This window comes from Molossus molossus, unplaced genomic scaffold (assembly GCF_014108415.1).
Source record: "Molossus molossus isolate mMolMol1 unplaced genomic scaffold, mMolMol1.p scaffold_m16_p_5, whole genome shotgun sequence".
NCBI lineage: Eukaryota > Metazoa > Chordata > Mammalia > Chiroptera > Molossidae > Molossus > Molossus molossus.
The window spans coordinates 85,668,458-85,691,330 of NW_023425388.1; the positions used below are offsets into that span (position 1 = coordinate 85,668,458).

Here is a 22,873-nt window from a genome sequence, read left to right on the forward strand (position 1 = left end):
AGAGAGATTAAGTGTTGTGAATCCATTCATGATTTCCCAGTCTAATAGGCAAGCAGGGCCCTGAATATTTGGAGAGCTTGTGTAGATGTGATAACATTGCAATCAGGGTGATCGAGACTGAAGTGCCTGACTGGTCCTCTGTGGCAAACATACTCTAAGGTAGCCCCCCATGATCTTAACCTCCTGGCTTTTAGAAAGTGTAGGAGCTAAGAGCAAACACTAAGGGATAAGGGTAGCTGCTAGCTGACATCCAGAAAGAATCTGGGGACTTAGCCCTACAGCTGCAAAGAAATGAACCCTGCCAGCCACCTGAGGAAGCGAAGCTTGGAAGCAGATTTTTCCTCAATCAAGCCTCCAGGTGAGAATGCAGCCTAGACAACACCTTGTGAGACCCTGAGCAGAGGATTCAGTGAAGCCATGCCTGAACTTCTGGCCCTCAAAAACTGTGCAATAAATTTGTGGTGTTTGAAGATACTAAATTTGTGGTAATCTATTACATACATAGCAATAAATAACAAATATACCAACCAAGAGGACAGCATCTATGTGGTGAAAGCTTTGAACATAAGAAGGTAGAGGCACTCACAATAAATTTTGACCTACCCACTCCTGGCAAATAGCATATAAGTTTATGTACCCATGGTGCAGTGCTGCAAACATATATTGGAGATCTCAGTGGTATGCTGAGATAGGCTTCTCTGTGTCTTGGTAGCCTCATCTGAAAATGAAGATAATTATAATATCTGCTTTATAAGGTGGTTGTTAAGAATTAAATATGATAATCTGGGTCAAGCTGTTTAGTACAGAAGCTGGCGTCTTCCAATATGTGTGGTCCAATGAGTGTGGCTTTTGACATCTTAATATTTCAATAAGGTCGCGTTTCTGTCAACATCTTTAAGTTATAATGGAAATTGATTTACAAATCTTAAGCCCCTCAACCCTCACCAATTAATCAACCAACCAGTCAACCCTTCCACACTTTCCCCAGGATCAAAACATCGTTAGGGGTAGCCCTGTCTAATTTTTCATAGGACCAAACGACATTTCTGTTTTCCACCATCCAACAACAAAAACACCAAACCAATCTAAGCACCCCTGTAACCAACCTTGGCCTTCTCTCCGCAGGTAACAGACACCTCCTGTTTAATAAGGGCTTCAAAGAAGGATTCATTAAGGCTTTCCCCCCAACAAAAGAACACTATCCTCAAGGAACAGGCTCTTCGGTTTTATAATTTGCTCTCTGGAGCAAGTGGAGAGGCTGAAACCCTGAGCTGGCTGAACGCCCTTTGGGGGCGTGGGCATCCCGAAGCCCCATTCCCTTCCCCTTGGGATTGCAGGGGATTTAAGCGAGCGCAGGGCGCGCCTTAATTTCATCCCAAAAATAAAGTAAAATCATCCTGCTTAAACCAGCCTAAGTGCCTAAAAGGATGGGCGTAACAGGGGCCTGGGTGCAGAGGAGCCACCCCTCGGCCCCGGGCCCCTCTCGGGTTGGCTTGGCGCCGCCGACTGCCACATCAGCGCCCGCGCAGCACTTCCAGGTTCCCTAAGAGGATGCAACCAGCTGGCCCGGCGGGCGGGGGCGGGCCCAGGCCTGCCGGAATGGCGGGCCGCCCGACCAATAGGCGACAAGTGAGGAGCTGCAGCCACCAATGAGCTGGAGCTTCGGGTAGCCACGGCGGCCGAGATTCGTGCCCCGCGGGGGGACCAGATGAGGCACATCTGGACAGCTGCGCTGGGGAACTGTGCAGCCCCTTCGCGGGCCCAACGTCATCTGAGCACGTCTCCCACGTCCTCTCCTTCTAGCCACTTACTATTTATTCGTTTTCCCAAAGAAGCAAACGAGGATCCAAGTTTAAAACATTTCCCCCTACTCTAATGTGAGACGGGGCCAGATCCCATCCAACACAAAGTTTAATTTTCATGGGGCTCTGGGATCAAAAGAACAGAAACAGCAACAACAAAAGCTCAGCCGCGGTCTGATTTAAACTGGCAAAGTGGGAAAAATAAAGTGTTGAGTAAACAGACCAAGTTGGGTAAGTTTTGGATACGTGCTGGATATCCTGTTTCTCCTGCTGTGATCTCTATTCTGAGTCTTTTTGCTGTTCTCACTAGTCTTCTCTTCTTCGGGGAAAGAAAAAATATCGCTTGCTCCCACAAACTGCACAGAGCCTAGGCTTCCTTTTCTTCTGCTTTGCTAAGATTTTAATTTAATTTAACATCTTAGTCATCTGTATGCTATTTTAAAATTTTCTGGGAACAGAAATATAACAGGTATCCTGTTGTAAGCCTCTCCTAACTTAAGAGTCGAACCTACTGATATATTTATTTTTCTATTTTCTTTCTGTGAAAACAGATTATACATTTGTTAAACTGAACTCTTTATACGTCCCCTCTCCCTGCCTGTCTTGACAGAAGATTGAGAAAATTATCTGGCTTGTTCATAATTAACAAAACTTTGGCTTGTTAGTAGGATGTTTAACATTAGATTATTTAAAAACTGGATTATATAGATAGGTAATTGCTGTTGCAGTTATATTTGAATATAATTGTAATCCAAATGTATATTGTCTATATTCTCTTATCCATAGTGGGAGGCCCAAATTCCTTTATGATTGTTAAAAAAAAAAATCCTAAACATGCGACAATTATGTGTATCAGTAACTTCATGCTATAATTGTATATTGATCCCATAATTCTATCAAAGTTATATTCAGAGTGTCATTGCAGATGGTTCTGGTATATATTTTAGGATGGAAATAATGGCAAATATTGAGCTAGGTAAATGGCCTGAGACCCATTGCATTAGCAATATCTATAATTCTCTCTGTTTAAGCAATGTTTTGGATTTGAGACCTTGACATATATTATTTACTATCATGGCTAGAATGGATATTTAATTTCTGGCTTAGAAAACAGTAGGTGGGAATTTGGTGCCACATTGCTAGTTGCAGAGCATGTTTTTGATTTAAAAAGGCAATGCACACAATGAGTGGAACAGTTGAAGATGTTTTTAGTGATGCAGGGTGAGAAGAAACAGTGTTGCAGAGAAACAGTATAAAGAGCCAGTTGGTCTGGTTCAATTCACAACCCTACTGTTTGACCTTGGGCAAGTTAGTCAACCCACCTGTACCTCAGTTTCTGCCTCTGTAATGTGGAGATAATAGCACCTACCTAATGGGGTTGTCTTCAGGACTAATTGAGTTAACATATGTTAAACACTTAGAATAGTTCTGGGACATAGTAAGTCTTTGCTGTCTACTCACTCTTTATTGCTTTCCTTCCCAGCTCCCCCTGGTGCACATCAGCCACCATTCTGACCTCTGTGCTAGCAACTAGTAGTGCTAACAACTTGTTAGAGATTACTGCAAATGGCTGTAAAGGAGAGAGTCTTGAGAGGGGAGTGAGGTAGAATTTATTGAATGCCTTAGAAAGATCTAGAAGGTTCAGAGGATGGAAAGGCAAGTTCTTAATTTAGGATAGCTTCATGGAAAGGTTGGCATTTCTGTGGAAAATTTTTTTTTTAAATCCTCACTTGAGGACATTTTTGCATTTGTCTTCGGATAGAGCAGGAGGGAGAGAGAGAAACATCGATGTGAGAGACACATCAAGTGGTTGCCACCCACACGACCCCAACCAGGGCCGGGGACAAACTGCAATTGAGGTATGTGCCCTTAGCGGGAACCAAACCTGGGACTCTCTGGTCCGCTGAGCCAAACTGGCCAGGGCTGGGGGAAAATTTTTGCCCAACAGTTTTAGTTGATGGTAAAGGGATCATAGCAATAGCAGGTGGCAGCATTTTAGGAGGAAGAGAAAGCCTGGGCAAAGCACTGAGGCTGGAAAGTGTGGCTCTATGTGGACACAGAATTGTAATCCAGGACAATCTATGTGGGCATAGAGTGGGAAGGTTGGAAAGATTAGAGTGGTGGGAGGATGGCATGGAGAGCCTGGTGGGGAAGGAGAGGCTTGGGAGGTAGATTGATGGTGGATGGTAAACTGAACTGGCAATAGTTACATAGTGGAAGTGTTTCTGGAGTCTGGTGTCTACATTTTGCCTAGCATACCCTCCCTATCTGCTCTATTGCTTCTGTGGCCTGCCTTCAGGGCTTGCAGGCTGTGTAGGCAGGATGGACCAATGAGTCTGGACCCCACTTTTTGGACTCTGTAGTGGCTGTCTTGGAGCTTTGCTAAAGTGGCCTGGCATTCTGGGCTATTACCCAGGCTACTTTTCAGAAACAGGCTATGCCCTAAAGTCTTTGACATGGGTGATTTTTGCACCTCTCCTCTGCCCCCATACACACACACTGTGTGCGGAATAGTTCTTTCCCATTCTACTGAGAGGATTGTTTATTCACATGTTAATACTAATCACTTTATAATGTACAATTATTGAAGTAGATAAGACTTGTAATATGTGCCTACATGGAGAGTCATTTTGGAGATCTCTTGCTTTCTATTCCTCCAGGGCTTTGAGCTTTGTCAGAGAGAACCTGTGTCTGGCCCTGGTGCTGCTGCTGACCACCTGTGTAACCTCAGGCATGACATTGAGCCATTATGGACCTCTCTGTGCCATCAGCTCGAAAATTATCTCTAAGGTCCCCTTTCCCTTGGATGATCTTTTCCCCCACCATCCCTGGGACAGTCTCTTGCTTGCACATGGCTATTTGATGCATCTATGGCTAACATTTTCTGACCACTTAATACACAGCAGACATTGTTCCAAATGTTTTACATGTCTTAGCTTATGTAAGCCTCTCAACAACCCTGTGATGGTTGGTACTTAGTAGCTGAGGAGACAGAGGCTGTGGCAGATTTAAAAACTTGCCCAAAGTCACACAGTGAACAAATGGCAGATACACACTCTGACAATGTAACACCAGAATCCAAGCCTTAACTGCTGGTCAATATTGTCTTAGATTTAATACAGCTGGGCTACTCTTCTTCTTTGTGGTGGTGGTAGTCAAGAAGTCCATAAAAGAAGGACCTTTGAAGGGGCAGGGAACATTTGGAGAATCAAGTTGGTACAATTTCCCTGGAGGGGCTGGAACACCATCATGAGTCTTGTTCATGAGAAGTACTGCTCATGGAGACCGGAAACGTTGCATCTGTTTACTACATGGAGCTCATTGCAGACAAGCACTCTGTCTTTTCATCTTGTTTCAGCATAACCGCTGTGGTCCTGGACTTAGGTACACATTGGATAGATGTCATTTGGATGATTGCTTCTTTGGAAAACTGAAACAGAGAGTATAAATATAAAAAATAATGGTTTCTCCTTTAGTTACCTGCTTTCTTCCCATTTTGCTACTCTATCCAGAGGTAACGTTTGTTTATGGTTTAGTCAGATTCCTTCCAGTCCTTCTCTAACAGTCCACTCACAATATAGAGATAAAAATATATAATTAAAAAATATAAATGGGACCACAGTATTTTTTAAAAAATAGGGAAACTATGAAATATTCCAAGGCTTATGGAAGAATGGGGCAATTCCAAGTACCCCTATTTCTTGGACATTCTGGCTTCTCGTCCGATTTCTGGAGATGCTGTGGTTTGGGGATAAGAACTTCATGGTGAAGGTCAATGTAGGGCAATTTTAGGTGTCTCGTTATTAATTATACCCGGTCTGGATTTCACATCATTTTGGGAATTCGTTATTTAAAATTTTAATGTATTGATTCAACTTAAAATATCATTTGAAAAATATTGTAATTTGCTTTTTATCTCATTACTTTAATGTAGTCTCTCTTTTTAGTATAACACACTGACTAAGCTCATAGACTGGAGTCAGACTGGAAGGTTTCAATCCTAGATTGGCTTCTTACTAGTGTACCTGGAGCAAATCACTTTTTCTAAGAGGCTTTTTAATCTACAAAGTGGGGTTATCAATAATCAGTAAATGAGAAAATCAACTTAAGTTATGTATTATAGTATCTGAATCTTAGTAAAGCCTATACATGTAAGCACTTTGCTTTTTTTATTGCGATAAAATATGACATAAAATTTGCCATTTTAACCATTTCTAATTGTATAGGTCAGTGGTATTAAGTATATTCACATTGTTGTGCAACCATCACCACTAATCTTCATAACTTTTTCATCAAACTGAAACTCTATACCCATTCAGTAATAACTCTTTATTACCCTTGCTGTCAGCCTCTGATAACTGCCATTCTACTTTCTATCTCTATAAATTTGACTACTCTTGGGGCCTTATATAACTGGAATTATACAACATTTGCCCTTTTATAACTGTCTTATTTCACTTAGCATAATGTTTTCAGGGTTCATCTATATTGTATCACGTGTTGGACTTTCATTAGTCATGTGTTGCTTAATGATGGGGATACATTCTGAGAAATGCATTCTTAGGCAATTTTGTCCTTGTGCAAACGTCATAGAGTGCACTTACACAAACCTGGATGGTAACCTACTGCACACCTAGGCTATATGGTACAGCCTAGTGCTCCTAGGCTGCAAGCCTGTATAGCATGTACTGAATACCACAGGTAATTGTAACACAAAGATAACTATTTGTGTATCTAAACATAGATAAGGTACAATAAAAGTATGATGCAAAAGATAAAGTGCATGTGCCTAGTGGGGGGGGGTGGTCAGGCAGGAGGAAGGTTGTGGGGGGAGGCTCCATCTGAGGGAGAGTAGAGCTCAGGAGGAGGGAGGAGGATGGGAGAGAGAGAAGGAAGAGAAGGGGAGAGAAAGTGAGAACAGAGATCAGAAGAGAACCAGAAAGATAAATCTGGAGACAAGAAATAATGAAAGGGAAAGGGGGAGGAGAGAGAGGGAGAGAAGGAAAGAGAGAGGAACAGACCTGGGAAAGAGAGATAAGGGGAAAATGAAGAAGGGCAGTGAGTTTGTGCTCACAGTATGCAGGTGTGCATGTTTGGGCTGGGGCTCCCCTCCCCCTTAGGGCTCTCCTCTTGCTCCCTCACCAACTCTAGGCTGTAGCCATTGTGTGGGCAGAGAGTAGACAGACAACATGCTGAGCCTCCTCATCTATTTAAACCACCCAGAGCTGGCAATAAGTTCAGCAATATAGTTGAATCCAGCCTTTTCTTTCACCATTACAAATAAACCTTTTGCTTATAATCCATTTAATTCTTATGTGACCGCTGTCATATATGCAGTTCCTCATGGACAGAAACCTTATTATTTGGTGCTTGACTGCATATTTTAAGGCCAAATAATATTCTATTGTATGTATATAGCACATTTTGTTTATCCATTCATCTGCTGATGGAAATCTGGGTTGTTTCCATAGGTGATGGTTACTTTTTTGTATCAATTTGGGTAGGCCACAGTACCTAGATGTTTGTTCAAATATTAGTCTAAATATTTCTGTGATAGTATTTTTACTTTTATTTTTTTTAATCCTCACCTGAGGATATTTTTCTATTTACTTTCAGATGGAGTGGGAGGGAGAAGGGGAGAGAGAAATATCAATGCCAGAGAGACACATTGACTGGTTGCCTCCTGCACGACCCCGACCAGGGCCAGGTACAAACTGCAACCGACGTGCATGCCCTTGACCAGAATTGAACCCAAGACTCTTTGGTCTGTGAGCCGACGCTCTAACCACAGAGCAAACTAGCCAGGGCTGTGACACTATTTTTTTAAAGAGGAGATTAACATTTAAATTATTAGACTTTGAGTAAAGCAAATTACTTTCCATATTGTGGGTAGGCCTTATCCAATTATTTGAAGACCTTAATGGAAAAAGACTGATCTCCCCTGAAGAGAGCATTTTGTCCCTGGATTGCCTTTAGACTTAACTGTAGTGTCAGCTCTTTCCCGGGTTTCCAGCTAGTTGGCTTACCCTAAAGATTTTGGACTTGCCAACCTCTATAGTGATGTGAGCCAAGTCATAAAATCAACATCCCTCTCTTTACCTATATATCCTATCGTTCTCCGGTGAACCCTGACTAATACATGATCTTTTGGCTATTGTGAATAATGCTGCTATGAACATTGATGTACAAATGTCTGTTGGAATTCCTGCCTTCTGTTCTTTTGTGTATGTACCCAGAAGTAGAGTTCAGGGTTACAAAGTAATTTGATTTTTTTATTTTTCGAAGAACCACTATAGCAGCTGCATCAGTTTACATTCCCTTCCACAATGCACAAGGGTTCCAGTTTCTCCATGTCCTCGCCAACACATATTCTGTTTTTTTTTTTTTTTTTAATAATAGCTATCCTTATGGCTGTGAAGTGATAGCTCATTGTGGTTTTGATTTGCATTTCCCTAATGATTAGTAAAGTTCAGCATATTTTTGAGTGCTTATTGGCCGTTTGCATATCTTCTTTGGAGAAATGTCTACTCAAGTTTCTTGCTCATTCTTAAGTCAGATTGCTTATTTTTGTTTTTGATTTTGTTATGAAGTTCTAGGAGTTATTTATATAGTCTTGATATTAACTACTTACTAGGTAAATGACTTGCAGCTATTTTCTTCCATTACCTGGGTTGCCTTTTCAGTCTGTCTATTGCATTCTTTGATGCTCAAAAGTTTTATTTGATGTAGTCCAGTTTATTTTTCTTTTGTTGCTTGTGGTTTTGGTGATACATATCCAAGAAATCTTTGCAAAATGAAATGTTACAAAGATTTTCTTCTAAGAGCTTTTAGTTTCAGTTCTGATGCTTAGATTTTAAAATTAATTTTGAGTTACTTTTTGTATATGATGGACATAAGGGTCCAACTTTATTCTTTTGCATGTGGACATCTAAGCAATTCATTTATCAATTACAATAATGTTCATCTCTATATAAACATCATTAGCATAAATATAGCCACAGTATAAAATATTGATTCATTCTTGACTTATTTTAAAATTTATGTCTAAAATGCTAATTTTTTCCTCATGTAATTACTCAAAATTTCTACTCTTTGTAACTTTTAATGTTTCTAGGGAAGAAAGGTTATTTCTATGTTGAAAGAGCATTGATTGCTGATAGCTTTCCTTCTTTCCTCCCTCCCTCCCTTCCTTTCTTCTTTCCCTCCTTTCTACCTTTGCTCCTTCCTTCCTGACCCTCGTTACCTTTTTTTAGCTCTTAGAATTTGAAACGTAGGAAGTTATGTTTGTTAAAAAATTGAAACAAAGTGTTTAGAGTCAAACGTGGGAGTTTCCCTTTATTTATGCTTTCTTCTGTCCTACTACTGTCCCAGAGATAACCTTTGTTCATAGTTTGGTGGGTATCCTCCCAGACCTTCGTCAAGAATTCATTTGCAGGTATAGATCTAAACATAAATATAATTTTAAAATATAAATGAGACCATATATTGTTCTGCCTTTCCTTATTTATTTATTTATTTATTTATTTATTTATTTAATCCTCACCCGAGGATATTTTGCTATTTATCTTCAGATAGAGTGGGAGGAAGAGAGAGGGAGAGAAAGCGAGAGAGAAACATTAACGTGAGAGGGACACATTGGCTGGTTGTCTCCCTCAGGACCAACTGCAACCAAGATATGTGCCCTTGACCGGAATCGAACCCGAGATTCATTGGTCCTCAGGCTGACGTTCTACCACTGAGCCAAACCAGCCAGAGCTGCCTTTCCTTTTTTAAACTCAAAAATATACCTATGCACATACAAATACATAAACATATACATGTATAATATACATATCTTAACTCGTCAATTGAAGCATATATATGTCTTTGTGACCATATTTTGTCATGGAGTACAGACTATGGAGCTCAAATGGAAGGATGTTCTTTTATTTAGAAGACCAAGTCACTAACATAGGGCTCAGTTTGTCAAACCAAGTTTGCTGTAGTGCTCCTCTCTCTGGACTGTTGGCTTCTCCCCATGAGCCATCTGACCGTTTCCATTCCTCTCTGGATCAGAGCTCCAACCAAGGACTCTGACACTCAACTGCCTCAGCAAAACCTGGAATATGAGTCCTTTCTCATATACCTGCCACCACTCTGACCAGCCTGGGCCTCTCTGGTGCTGTTACCTCCTAAAGTGGAAAAAGGTCCAGAGGCACAGGTCTCCTTTCTTCCTTGCTGTTTAGAGCAAAGGTTGCTATCCTTTGTAGCTTTCTAAAAAATTGAATTTGGCAGGAGAAAAAATGGCAACGGAGTTAATGGACGCTACACAGACAATCTCCCAGGACCAAATGGGAATTAAAACTAAAATAAAGACAAATCATCAGAAAAAAGCAACAGAAAAATAGCAGGAAAGGACCATATAACCAGGGACACTGGTAGGATCTGCAGAGGTGCGAGAGGGTGGCAGGCTGGGAGCCCATAGACAGCAGCAGTCTTAGCTGTGAGCAGCACCCTTGGGGTTAAAATCCCAAGCAGGCTCCACAGCACAGAGGGCCAAAATAGAGTACTAGATTGGCCACAGCCACTCACCTTGGGCTGCTGCAGAGAGAGGTTGGACTGGACTGGAACTCTGTGGGGACAGCTTGGATTTAGAGGGCACTCAGAGTTTTGCTGAATCTCGGCCACAAAGGACAGTGGCCAGCTTGCTCCTTCCTGCCCACACAGAATGGTAGCCAGCTTGCTTCTTCCCAGAGTTGAGGAGAGAAAGGGCAGCCCTTCCATTGGAGATTCAGCCCCCTTTAAGTGAGCAAAAGAAATGCAAATTGAGGCTCATTAACAACCAGCACCTATCCCATACACTGGAAATCCTCTTATGCAGAACACCACAGGGCTACATTCTAAGGCCCTGGGTAACTGAGACTAATAGCCTTCAGGCAAAAAGCTAGAGGATAACTGAACCTTTCCTGGGCTTGCAAATCTACCCAGGAAAGTAAGACTTGACAGTAGTGTTTAACGTGGGCCCTCCCACACTCATCCAAACCCAGTAGAGGGAGCCACAAACAGCAGAACACCAACACCCACAGGAAAAATTTGGCAAGCTTCAAGCTCACTGAGATAGCCCAAATGGTAAAACAAAGAAACAAATCCCAAATGAAAGAACAAGAGAATTTTATCAAAGATGAGATAAATGAAATGCAACCTAAGCACATTATCAGAGGTAGAGTTCAGAGCCATGATTTTGAGGAAGCTCAACAGCATAAATAAGGACATCAACACCATGAGTAAAGATATAAAAACATTGAAAACCAACCATGTAGAAATGAAGAATGACCAGAATCGAACCAGAGACTCATTGGTCCTCAGGCCGACGTTCTACCACTGAGCCAAACCGGCCAGAGCTGCCTTTCCTTTTTTAAACTCAACAATATACCTATGCACATACAAATACATAAACATATACATGTATAATATACATATCTTGACTTGTCAATTTAAGCATATATGTCTTTGTGACCATATTTTGTCATGGAGTACAGACTATGGAGCTCAAATGGAAGGATGATCTTTTATTTAGCAGACCAAGTCACTAACATAGGGCAGAAATTAAGAACACATTGGAAGGACTAACCAGCAGAGTAGAGGAAGCTGAGGACTGGATCAATGAATTAGAAGACAGGGTACAAAAAAAATCAACCAATCAGAAAACTAAAAGAAAAAAATGATTACAAAACCAGAAGACAGCTTAAGAGAACTGTGGGACAACTAGAAACGTAATAACATTTGCATTATAGGAGTCCCCGAAGAAGAATAAAATGAGCAAGGGTTAGAGAATATATTTGAAGAAATAGTGACAGAAAACTTTCCTAACTTGGTGAAGTAAGAAGGCATTTAAGTTCAAAAAACACAGAGAGTCCCAAGTAAGAAGAACCCAAACAGGCCCATACCAAGACACAAAGTAATTAAAATGCCAAAAATTGAAGACAAACAGAGACTCCTAAGGGCAGCAAGAGATAAGCAACAGGTTACCTACAAAGGAACCCCCATAAGGCTCTCAGCTGACTTCTCAACAGAAACACTACAGGCCAGAAGGGAATGACATGAAGTAATCAAGGTCATGAAAAACAAGGATCTGAATCCAAGATGACTCTTACAGCAAAGCTATCATTCAAAATAGAAGGTCAAATAAAGAGCTTCACAGACAAAAAAAAAAAGCTAAGGGAATATATTATCACTAAACCAACACTGCTAGAAATGTGAAAAGGACAGCTGTAATTAATAGAAGAAATAGGAAGAGAAATATAACCACACTAAACAAAAATGGCAATAAATAAGTACATATCAATAATCACCTTACATGTAAATGGTTGAATGCTCTGATAAAAAGACAGACTAGCCCTGGCCAGTTTGGCTCAGCAGTTAGAATGTCGGCCCATGGACCAGAGAGTCCCGTGTTCAGTTCCCACTAAGGGCACGTACCTTGGTTGCAGTTTTACCCCAGCCCCGATTGGGGTCATGCAGGTGGCAGCCAGTCGATGTGTCTCTCTCACATCGATGTCTCTCTCTCTCTCTCCCTCCCTGTCTCCATCCCACTCTATCTGAAGATAAATGCAAAAAAATGTCCTCAGGTGAGGATTGAAAAATAATAATAAAAGACACACAGTAGCTGACTGAATAAGAAAGCATGACTCATATATGTTGTTTACAAGAGACCGACCTCACAACAAAAGACTCATATAGGTTGAAAGTAATAGGATGGAAAAAAATCTTCCAAGCAAATGGAAAGGAAATAAAAAGCTGAGTAGCAATACTCATATCTGATAAATTAGATTTCAAAATGAAGGCCATAACTAGAGACAAAGAAGGCCACTACATAATATTGAAAAGATCTATACAACAGGAAGATATAACCTTGGTAAACATATATGGACTCAATATAGGAGCACCAAAATATATAAAATATCTTCTGGAGGACTTCAAAGGAGAAATCGACAGCAATACAATCATAGCAGGAGACTTCAACACCCTACTGACATCACTGAATAGATCTTCCAGACAAAAAATTAACAAGGACACACAGACTCGAAAGGAAGTGCTAGATCAAATGGATTTAATAGATATCTACAGAGAATTACACCCCAAAACTGCATAATTCACATTCTTCTCAAGTGCACATGGGACATTCTCAAAGACAGACCACATATTAGGGCACAAATTAAGTCTCTACAAATTCAAGAAGATTGAAATCATATCAAGCATTTTCTCAGATCACAATGCCATGCAACTAGAAATGAATTGCAACAAGAACATGCAAAGTCATTTGAAAACATGGAAGCTAAATAGCATGTTATTGAACAATGAATGGGTTACCAGGGAGATCACGGAAGAAATTAAAAACTTCCTGGGGGGACTTCCGGTCAAGATGGCGGCTTAGGTAAACGCAGTATTGCGTCCTCCCACAACCACATCAAAGTTACAACAAAACTACAGAACAACCATCATTCAAAACCGCCTGAAATCAAGCTGAATGGAAGTCTTACAACTTCGGAATTAAAGCAGCAGCCACATCCAGACTGGTAGGAGGGGCGGAGGGCAGGAGGGCCAGTGGCGAGATGGGCTGGTCCCATACCCACGTGTGGTTGATAACAATCAGGAGGACACCTTGACTGGGAAGGTCCTTCCTGAGGACTGAGGGATCCCTGTCCCACACCAGGTGCTGCGCTCAGGGTTCCAGTGCCAGGAAGAGAAGTCCCCATAACTTCTGGCTGGAAAAACCAGCAAGAACTGAGGCTCAGGGAAGCTGAAGCGGCTGGAGCCCCAGGCAGCTCCTTAATGGGCCCACTCAAGAACTTATTGGACTCTCTCCCTCTAAGCTCGGAGGGGAGGCAGCGCGAGGGGCACCAGAGACATACAGGGAAGAACTGAGCTGTTTGGCACTGAAGCAAGGGCTGGAGAGGGGGCTTTCTCTGGGACAAACGTTCTGTCAGAGGCCTTTGTTCCTTTGGTGAGCCCTTCCCTGGGGCGGCAGACAGCTGCCATATTTGGGACACCAGCAACCTGGCTCACACTGGTAATCCCGCCCTGGTGACTCCCTGAAGCCCCGCCCCATCCCACCCAACTGTCAGGCCCACCCAAGCTGTTGCCACTTGCTTAACTATAGGATTGGCCTGTCTTGGATCCTGCTTCAGGTTTTTCCTAAATTCTTTCAAATGAGCAGCATCTGGTCTCAGCTAGCCCCATATGCTTGTTAAGTAATACACAGAAACAGACACAGGGAGGCAGCCAAAATGAGGAAACAAAGAAACGGGTCCCAAATGAAAGAACAGAACAAAACCCCAAGAAAAGAACTAAGCAAAACGGAGATAAGCAACCTAACCGATGCTGAGTTCAAAATACTGCTTATAAGGATGCTCAATGAACTTAGTGAGAACCTCAGTGAACTTAATGAGGGACTCAAGAGCATAATAAAGGACCAGTCAGAAATGATGGATGCACAGCCAGAAATGAAGGAGGCATTAACTGAAATAAAGAATAACTTACACAGATTCAATAGTAGAGTACGTAAATCCAAGAAACAAACCATCGATTTGGAATATAAGGAAGCAAAAAACGCCCAATCAGAACAGCAAAAAGAAAAAAGAATCCAAAAAAATGAGGATAGTGTAAGGAGCCTCTGGGACAACTTCAAGCGTGCCAACATTCGCATCTTGGGGGTGCCGGAAGGAGAAGAGCGAGAACAAGAAATTGAAAACCTGTTTGAAACAATAATGGCAGAAAACTTTCCTAACTTGGTGAAGGAAATAGACATACAAGTTCAGGAAGCACAGAGAGTCCCAAACAAGATGAACCCCAAGAGGCCCACACCAAGACACATCATCATCAAAATGCAAAAGGTTCAAGACAAAGAGAGAATCTTAAAAGCAGCAAGAGGAAAGCAGCTAGTTACCTACAAGGGAGTTCCCATAAGGCTGTCAGCTGATTTCTCAAAAGGAACTTTGCAGGCCAGAAGGGAATGGCAAGAAATATTCAGAGTGATGAAAAGCAAGAACCTACAACCAAGATTACTCTATCCTGCAAAGCTGTCATTTAGAATTGATGGCCATATAAAGACTTTCCCAGGCAAGAAAAAGTTAAAGGAGTTCATCACCACCAAACCGTTATTATATGAAATGATGAAGGGTCTTTTTGAAGAAAAAGATAAAATATATGAACAAACAAAATGGCAATGAAGACATATCTATCAACAATGGAATCAACAAACAAAATGAACAGGTAGAACGGAAATATTCTAATAGATACAGAGAACATTTTGTTGGTTGCCAGATGGGAGGGGGGTTTGGGGAATGGGTGAAAAAGGTGAAGGGATTAAGAAGTACAAATTAGCCCTGGCCGGTTTGGCTCAGCGGTTCGAGCGTTGCTTGCGGTCCTGAGAGACCCGGGTTTGGTTCCCGCTAAGGGCCCGTACCTCGGTTGCAGTTTGTCCCCGGCCCTGGTCAGTTGTGCGGGTGGCAGCCACTCCATGTGTTCCTTTCACATCGATGTTTCTCTCTCTCTCTCTCTGTTCCTCTCTCTCCCTCCCACTCTAACTGAACAAAAAATGGAAAAATGTCCTCTGGTGAGGATAAAAAAAAAAAAGAAGAAGTACAAATTAATTGCTAGACTGACAAACCTCAAAGGGAAAGGGGTTGGGGGGTGGGAAGCAATAAACCAAAGAACTTATATGCATAACCAATGTACACAGACAATAGTGTGGGAAAAGGCGGGAGGGGGATGGGTGTGGGGAGGAGGGAGTTAATGGGGGAAAAATGAGGAACATGTGTAATACATTTTACATTCAACAATAAAGATAAAAATAAATAAATAAATAAATAAATACTTCCTGGAAACCAATGAAAATGAACACACAACAACACAATCTATGGCATGGAACGAAAGCAGTTCTGAGAGGGAAGTTCATAGCACTACAGGCCCACCTCAAGAAACAAGAAAAATTTCTAATTGACTACCTAACTTCACAACGTAAAGACCTAGAAAGCAAACAAACAAACAAACAAAAAAACCACCTCAGAGCAAGTAGAAGGAAGGACATAGTAAAGATCAGAGCAGAAATAAATGACATGGAGACCAAAAAACAAAACAAAAACAAAAACAAACAAAAAAACAATTCAAAGGAACCATGGAACAAACAGCTGTTTTTTTTTTTAAAAAGATAAACAAGATTGATGGATCCTTAGCTAGACTCACCAAGAAACAAAGAGAGAGAACCCAAATATACAAAATCAGATATAAAAGAGGAGAAGTAATAACGGACACCACAGAAATAGAAAGGATCGTTCACAAATATTATGAACAATTATATGGCAACAAATAGGACAAGCTAAGCAAAATGGAATAATTCCTAGAAACACATAGTCTCCCAAAACTGGACAGGGAAGAGATAGAAAACTTGAACAGACCAATAAAAACACAGGAAATTGAAGATGTAATCAAGACTCTCCCAGCAAAGAAAAGCCCAGGCCTGGACGGCTTCATGGGGGAGTTTTACCAAGCATTCAAAGAATAACTAACACTCATTCTTCTCAAATTATTCCTAAATATTCAAGAAGAAGGAAGACTTCCAAACTTGTTTTATGAGGCCAGCATTATTGTAATCCCCAAACCAGAAAAAGGCAGTACAAAGAAAGAAAACTACAGGCCAAAATCGCTGATTAACATAGATGCCAAAATCCTGAACAAAATACTAGCAAATTGGATCCAGCAATACATCAAAAAAATTATTTATCATGACCAACTGGGATTCATCCAGGGATGCAAGGGTGTTACAAAATTTGCAAATCAATAAATGTGATACACCACATAAAAAAAATGAAAGATAAAAACCATATGATCCTATCAATAGATGCTGAAAAAGCATTTGACAAAATCCAGCACCCATTTCTGATAAAAACACTCAGCAATTTGGGAATAGAGGGATCATATCGTGACATAATAAAGGCCATATATGAAAGACCTACAGCCAACATCATATTCAATGGGCAGAAACTAAAAGCATTTCCCTTAAGAACAGGAACAAGACAAGAATGCCTACTTTCACCACTCTTATTTCACATAGTACTGGAAGTCTTAGCCACATTAATCAGACATGAAATAAAATAAAAGGATTCCAAATTGGATAGGAGGAAGTAAAACTGTCATTATTTGCAGATGACATGATATTATACATAGAAAACCCTAAAGACTTCATCAAAAATCTACTAGACTTAATAAATAAATTTGGCAAAGTAGCAGAATACAAAATTAACATCAAGAAATCGATGGCATTCTTATACACCAATGATAAACTCACAGAAAGAGAAACTAAAAAAACAACCCCATTTATTATCATGGCAAAAAAATTAAGATACCTAGGAATAAACTTAACCAAAGAAGTAAAGGATCTATTTGCAGAAAACTACAGGACATTGAAAAAAGAAATAGAGAAAAATATAAAAAAGTGGAAGCACATTAATTGGAAGAATTAACATCATTAAAATGTCCATACTACCCAAAGCAATCTATACATTCAATGCAAAGCTCATCAAAATACCAATGACAGCCCTGGCCGGTTTGGCTCAGCGGTTAGAGCATCGGCCTGCGGTCCCGAGAGACCGGGGTTCGGTTCCCGCTAAGGGCACGTACCTCGGTTGCAGTTTGTCCCCAGCCCTGGTTGGTTGTGTGGGTGGCGACCACTCGATGTGTCCCTTTCACGTCGATGTTTCTCTCTCTCTCTGTTCCTCTCTCTCCCTCCCACTCTACCTGAACAAAGAATGGAAAAATGTCCTCGAGTGAGGATGATAAAAAAAAAATACCAATGACATACTTCACAAAACTAGAACCAATACTTCAAAAGTTCATATGGAACCAAAAAAAGACCCTGAATAGCCACAGCAATCTTGAAAAAGAAGGACAAAGTAGGCAGGATCACAGATATTAGTTGTACTACAAAGCTACTGTAGTCATAACAGCCTCTACTGTAGTCATAACAGCCTTGTACTCGCACAAGAACAGGCACATAGATCAATGGAATAGAATAGAGAACCCAGAAATTGACCCAAAACATTATGTTCAATTGATATTCGACAAAGGTGGCAAGAGCATACAATGAAGTAATGACAGTCTCTTCAATAAAAGGTGTTGAGAAAATTGGACAGCTACATGCAAAAAAATGAAAATAGACCATCAACTTACTACACCATACACAAGAATAAACTCAAAATGGATAAAAGATTTAGATGTGACTCATGAATCCTTAAAAATCCTATAAAAATGTAGGAAACAAACTTTTATACATCATATGTAGCCGAAGTTTCACTGATACATCACCTAAGGCAACAGAAACAAAGGAGAAAATGAACACATGGGACTACATCAAACTCAAAAGCTTGTGCACAGCAAAAGAAACAACCATCAAAATGGAAAGGCAACCCACTGTATGTGAGAGCATAATTGCCAGTGATACATGAGATAAGGGGTCAATTTCCAAAATATATAGAGTACTCATACAACTCAACAAAAGGAAGACAAAGAACCCAATGAAAAAATGGGCAGAAGAGCTGAATTTGTATGTCCTCCCCAAACAGGACATACAAATGGCCAAGAGACATATGAAGAAGTGCTCAACATCACTAATCATCAGAGAGATGCAAATTAAAACAACCATGAGGTATCACCTCACACCTGTCAGAATGGTCATCATCAACCAAGCATCAAACAACAAGTGTTGGCAAGGGTGTGGAGAAAAGAGGACTCTAGTACACTGCTGGTGGGAATGCAGCCACTATGGAAAACATTATGGTGTTACCTCAAAAAATTAAAAATTGAATTGTCATTGACACAGTGATCCCACTTCTAGGAATATACCCTAAGAAGCCTGAAATACCAGTCAGAAAGAATATATGTACCCCCATGCTCATAGCAGCACTATTTACAATAGCTAAGATATGGAAACAGCCCATGTGTCCATCAGTAAATGGGTGGCTAAAAAAGCAGTGGTACATATACACAATGGAGTACTATGCAGCTGTAGGAAATAATGATCTCTTATCCTTTGAGATGATATGGAGGGACCTGGAAAGCATTATTCTAAGTGAAACAAGCCAAGCAGAAGAAGACAAATATCATATAATCTCACTGATTTGTGGAATATAATGAACATAGAAGTCTGAAGAACAGGGTAATCCCAGAGACGTGAAAGTAGGGTATAGACTGACAATCCTCAGAAGGGCGGGGGGGGGGGGGGGCTAAACCACAGAACTTATATGCATGTATGCATAACCAATGGACACGGACAACCAAGGTGGGGATGGGGCAGGGAGGGAGGTGGAGGAAGGTGTCAATGGGGAAAAAAGGAGAAACATCTGTAACAAATATAAATTAATTAATTTAAAAAATTGAATTTATTTGAATTATTAACTATTGTCATAAAATTTAAAAGACACTCCTCAGATCCAAATAGCCCTATATTAAATTACTACTCCCACATTTTATTATTATTATTTTTTTAAATCCTCACCGCAGGATATATATATTTTTTTCTGTTTATCTTCAGGTAGAGTGGCAGGGAGGAAGGGCAGAGAGAGAAACATCGATGTGAGAGAGCGACACATCCACTGGTTGCCTCCTGCATGACCCCAACCAGGACCAGAGACCCAATCGCAACCCTTTGATCTGTGGACCGACGCACTAACTCTGAGCCAAACTGGCCAGGGCACTACTCCCATATTTTATTTTATTTTTTTATTGTATTTTATTTATTTATAAAAAAATTTTTTTCTTTATTGATTTTTAGAGAGAAAAGAAGGGAGAGGGAGAGAGAGATAGAAACATCGATGAAAGAGAATATCGGTTGGCTGCCTCCTGCATGCTCCCCACTGGGGATTGGTTCCACAATCTGGGCATGTGCCTTGACTGGGAATCGAACCGGCGACCTCTTGGTGCATGGGTCCATGCTCTACCACTGAGCCACACTGGCTAGGCCTACTCCCATATTTTAAATAAAAAAGCATAAAGTTCTGAATTTCACTTTGATATGTTTAGGTATGGATTAGTTTTTAAAAAACACATTTATTTTTCTCTTGATAAGTCTTTCATTTTAAAGACTGAACATTTTTTTTAGTTCAAGGAGTTTTTCTCCCATTATTTGATTCTTCCTTGTCCTCTCCTTGCTAGCCAGGCATAATACGAACTAATGGTCATGGAAAACTGCTAAAGAGAGGAAAAGGCAAATAGAGAGATATATGGTATTAAGAAACACATTTAGGACAGGTTAAGGTCTTGTGTATTTAATAGGTAATGAAAATTTAATAATACTAAAAATGTTAGTGCAGAAGAAAAAATCATAAAAAATGCTCACAGCAAGAATCATGACATAGCTGGCACTTGGGGACAAATGCCAGAGGAAGATAGGGTAATGGGGGAGGGGGAAGAAAGGTGGTGCTGTGGCAGAATGGGGGGGACTGGGCCAGAGTTCTAGAAGCACTGTACCTTTACGCAGATACTCAGGAGAATGGACACCCTGTTTCTCCATCGGAGGTATTGCTTTTCCTCCTCCTCTCAGCCCTCAGTGTGTGTATGCTAAATAGAGGTACAAGGATGGAGTGGGAGAGCAGGGAGGTCCTGTTGTTTTTTTCTTACTGCTTCTATGACTTCTTTTTTTTTTCTATATTGTTTAGAGAGAAAGGAAAGGAAAGGGAGAGAGAGATGGAAACATCAATTGGCCGCCTCCTGCATGACCCCACTGGAGACCCGGCCCACAACCTGGGCATGTGCCCTGACCAGGAATTGAACTGGTGACCTCTTGGTGCATGGGTCGACGCTCAAACACTGATCCACACCGGCTGAGCTGGTTTCCATTTTCTACATTGTATTCCTCCTTTCTTGATTTTCTTGTTGTTTTTTTTTTCTCTTCCCATTATATCCAATTTCTCTTGATTCTCTCCATTTTCTGCATTCTTGCAGTCCTCTCCTGATTTCCTTCGTGTTCTGTATTCTTTCTGTACTCTTCTGATTTTCTCTGTTTTCTGTATTCTTAGTATACTTCCTTGTTCTTTCCGTTTTCTGAAAAAAAAAGAAAAAATAGCTCATTTTTCACAGAAAGATACAGGAACAACTATCAGGTGTCATTCTCTCATTTTATCTTCATGGATGTTTTATGGAGTAGGGGCAGGTTGTCATTATTCCCATTATCCAGGTCATGTTGCGGAAGAGTGGGCTATGAGGTAACTGAGGACTAGGGAGGTTAAGTAACTTAGTGTTGAAATCAGGATTTAAATACGAGATAGCTTTATTCTAGTGTCTGAACTCTTAACATTTATGCTTTATGTAATATCCCCCTGAGGAGTGAGGCAACTGTCATTCGTTGCCACTTTTCAGAGGGTTGGTAAGTAAATGAGTCCAGTGCAGGTCAGCAGAGGTAGAGGTATCTCTGTGCACACCAACCTCCTTACTCAGATTCCTCTTATCGTCCTTTGTGAGCCTGGGAGGGTGAGACACATTGTCTCCTCTGTGCTGACCTGCTCTGTCACCCCTGGCCCGTGTTATTGCAAGGGTGTCTCAAACTCTCCGTGGTAAGGGACCAGTTTGGTTTTTGGTTTTCTTTTTTTTTCCTTCAGTCCAAGGTGACCTGATATGTTTGTAAAAATATAAACACTCCTGGTTGGATATTGCAGCAATGTCAACTTACTTTAAAATGTTTTAAAGTTTCTGAGCATGTACTGTCAATTTCTTTTTTTATTTTGTTTTGTTTTATTTATTTTAATCCTTACCCGAGGATATTTTTCCATCTATCTTCAGATATAGTAGGACAGAGAGAAAGAAAAAGAGAGCAATATTGATGTGAGAGAGACACATCAGCTGGTTGCTTCCTGCATGACCCTGACCAGGGTGGGGAACAAAACTGCAACCGAGGTATGTACCTTTGACCGGAATCGAACCAGAGACTTTAGTCCAAGGGTTGACACTCTAACTGCTGAGCCAAACCGGCCAGGGCTGTACCATCAATTTCTACATTCTCCTTATTGAAGACTGTGAACAGTTTGCTGACCAGCACTGGCCACAAGACCTTGGCTTCACTAGCACTGTTCCAGGCTCTCCTTGCTTTCACTGTTGCCAAAAAGCCACCAGGATAATTTTTGAAAAATATGCATAAGGTTCCATCCCACCACTGCATTTTAGATACTATTCAGATATTCACCATGGCCCAGAAGGTCCCAGGTAATTCCGCTCGGCCTATATCTACTCAGCCCCATTTTCACCTTGCCCACTCTTCCCCAGTGCTAATGAAATATTGTCAGACTTGGATAAAAAAGTAGGTTTAAATCGAGGACACATAATGATCTTGGATGTAAGATTCAGAGGTTTGTTCTTTCATCTACTAGCTCAAGTGCTTCCATCACTTTCTCTAGTGGCAAGAAATTTCCCAAGTGCCTTTCCCTTCCTCCTTTTCTTCCCCCACAGGCATGCATCTGCTAAACTCCAAGGGACCCCACGAGACTTGCAACCAGGGGAGCCATGGGCAGCTCATCCAGGGCTCACTGAACCTGTCTCCAAGGCCAACTTTCCTCTGATTTCTCGGTGAGCCAAAGCAGCCCCGCCTAGGCTCTCTCCTCCTATTGCTTCTTCTATCCTCAGCCCTTCCTTGTTTCACTGTCCCCAGCTTTAATAAACTACTAACAAACAAACAAACAAACAAACAAACAAACAAACAAACAAACAACTTGGCCAATACCAAGTCCCAGAGAAGATCTGTGAGCGGTTCTGCTTGTGCAGTGTACCTACCGCTTCTCTGATGGACTCGGCCTAAAGATGTTTGTACTCTGTTTACACCTTACATGTACTTTATAGACTGTTTGTATCGTTCCTCCAGAAAATGAGACTGTTGTGAGTCAAGGTGGTGCAGAGGTCATTCCAATTGCTCTTGAGATTGGGAAATAAAAAATTTGATAGTATGATTATTGTTACTATTGGTGAAAATTTATTGCTGGGGAGCATGACCTTAATGAGCCAAGGGAAATACATCCTGGCAAAACAGTTTCTAGGCTGCTTTGGCTGTGGCC

General features: G+C 41.0%; 1 protein-coding gene across 1 annotated transcript in view; it reads left to right on the forward strand.

Annotated features, from left to right (window-relative positions):
- Positions 1-1,883: 1,883 nt before the first annotated feature.
- TMEM45A (transmembrane protein 45A) overlaps positions 1,884-22,873 on the forward strand; it is a 115,515-nt gene continuing 94,525 nt past the window's right edge. The window contains exon 1 of the mRNA XM_036243320.1: positions 1,884-2,033. The gene's annotated coding sequence lies outside the window, so the exon portion shown is untranslated. The remainder of the gene's footprint in view (positions 2,034-22,873) is intronic.